General features: G+C 32.6%; 1 long non-coding RNA gene across 1 annotated transcript; it reads left to right on the top strand.

The window, feature by feature from the left end:
• The first annotated feature begins 1,615 nt into the window (after positions 1 to 1,615).
• LOC113013359 (uncharacterized) lies at positions 1,616 to 2,346 on the top strand. Its single transcript, XR_003270818.1, has 3 exons — positions 1,616 to 1,647; positions 1,790 to 1,941; positions 2,055 to 2,346. It is a non-coding gene; the product is annotated as an uncharacterized LOC113013359 (long non-coding RNA).
• The last annotated feature ends 213 nt before the right edge of the window (positions 2,347 to 2,559 follow it).

Raw genomic sequence — 2,559 nt, 5'->3', positions numbered from 1 at the left:
AAACATAAAGATGAATTGTAACACATTAGTCTGCATATGTCTCTAATACTCTTTGTATTGTGTTTGTAAAACTTCTCTTTTATACCATGCAGTTTCAGTTTGATGTTTTTCCCTTATGAGTCCCAGTGATATTTTAAATTGCTGAGTAAATCTAACTGTAAACTTACGTTTGACCTGAAAAAATAACTTTTCAAATTTCTCTTTTTCATTATTTTCATTAAAAAAAAGTTGTAATGCAAGTACAAGCCACTGATCATGGGGATTTTGCATGTGAAGTAATTGACAATTATTAATGATTTATATGAAGAAACACTTTAATGTGAATAAAAACTTAATAAAACTGTTATCATTGCCTTTTTTTTTCTTTTTTTTTGCAATTTTTATTTTTAAAATTCAGAAGAAAGTACAAGAACTGTGGCTGATTGGTATCCAGTGTTTTCTCACTGCCAAAAATCTAAATTCTGTAACCCACAAAATGCAAAATACCAATCAGCTCTTACACTGTTTTTGGCTAACTAGATTATACACACTATATTTTATATATCCTTTCTTTCCTTGCCATTCTGAAATAAAAGGGCCAGGCTATGTTTTCTGGTTATACCTCAATAATGTGATGAGGATACAATGAGCTATCTGGTCAAGTCCCCTTCAATGCTGCTGAACTAAAAGCACAGGAATATTCTAGTCCAAATCTGTGATTTATTTGGAAACATCAACCACCAAACACGTATATTTTGTTTGTCAAGTAAAATTAGTAATACTGATGATTTGTTATAAATGCCTATTTTTACAAACTGTGAAATTCACAAGGAAGGATGACTGTGGCTCGCTGATGAAATTGGCCATGTGGAACCCTATAATACATACAATCATTATCAAAGGATGACATATTTTAGAAACAATGAAACAAATGGATGTAAAAAGCACACTGCAAATAAAGGTCTGAAAGGGTCTGAATTGTACTTCTTATACTTTTGTTTTTAGTGTTTGCATCAAATTATGAACACTGTTACCAGGTTATAAGTATATTGCTTCATGCTTATGTTGCTCAATATATGTAATGTCGATTTTAGTGTTGAGATATACTATTGATTATATGAGAATGATGTGATGAATACTAAACGAAAACCAAAAAGTTTAATCATTGGAGAACTGGTTTTATGAACTGGTCTCATTTTTAACAAAAGTGATGCTGGCTCTAACATTGGATTATTCGCTTTCCGTTCATTTGTATATTCTGTTTTAATGTCTAAAAACACAGTTCTTTGTCTTTATAAGTAGCTCATGTGTTAAACAAACCCAGTCTCAGGGCAGTTTGTAAAATAATCCCAGGAAAGCCATCTAGATTTTCCTGTTCATGTACACAAACGGTCGATAGTTTTTTCTTGAAATGATGCTGAGTTACATGCTTAACCACATTCTTATCCTTTTTCTGCCACGCTTCTGTCGTGGCTGTTGTTAAAGGTGACGTATGTGGAATATCCTTTGACTGTTTAAAAGTCAGAACTGATGGGCCTTAATTTCCATAAAGTGGATCATATTACATGAAAGTGAAAGAGCACTTAAAGTATCTGTAACGTGTGAGTCCATTGTGTTTTCAGTCTACACCTGTATAGTGCAACAGCTCTTTCTCCTTTCACCAGCCAGGTAAGATCAGCCAAAACTATACCATAAGATGGTTTATAGTTAATATGTTTTATACAATATATAATAATAACATAACAACAGGAAGCATACATTTAATTCTTCATTTATTCATTTCATTTATTTTCTGTCATTTTCTCTCCAGAAGTTTTTATTTCACCAGTGATGGCGGCAGCAGCAGGCGTCTCCAAAAGCAGAGGACTGACTGGTGTCAGAAACACCAAAGCTGTAATCATCTTATTGCTGCTGTCCCTGGTCTATGCGTCAAATTCACAGACAACTGAGGAATATTTGAATGTAACACTATAAGTCACTATAAACTTATCAAAGTCTGGATGTTTTTTCTTCACTTACAGTTGTTAATATGCAGTTCTTTAGCAACTGATGCATTCTACTTTTGCAAATTACAGAAAATCAAGGCAGTCTCAAGAGAAGCTGATGAAAAACTACAGTATCTTCAATTTACCCAGGAACTAATGAAGACATCATCATTTTCAGAGCATTTTCCACCACTGGTGGATTTAGTAAATAACTTGATTCACTTCCTTGAGAAATCCAAGATCCTGTTCAAAAGAAAGGAAGATGACTTGTTAAAAATGGGTGAAAAAGAAAGTGAAAAAAAAGATGGAGATCCTAAAACTCAATGGAATGAACTATAAATGTTTCTAACTTCTTTAAAATAAATGATAGATATGATTTAGAGTTTGGCATCATTGTTATTACTATTTTGATTAAAGAGCTGGATGAGGCATTTATTTGTTTTGTTTTTACTGTTCCTGAACTGGGAATTGTTTTCTTTCCTGAACCTCATTATTTCAATGTTCTTAAAGATCTAAAACTATTATCGAACACATAGAAAACTTTATGTTTTGTAAGTTTATGTTGTTCTCTTAACACAGGGATGCTGTCAGCAAT

The sequence above is a fragment of the Astatotilapia calliptera genome, chromosome 3 (assembly GCF_900246225.1).
Source record: "Astatotilapia calliptera chromosome 3, fAstCal1.2, whole genome shotgun sequence".
Lineage (NCBI taxonomy): Eukaryota > Metazoa > Chordata > Actinopteri > Cichliformes > Cichlidae > Astatotilapia > Astatotilapia calliptera.
Note: the sequence above shows the minus strand (reverse complement) of the source record. Positions and strands in the feature narration are given on the sequence as shown.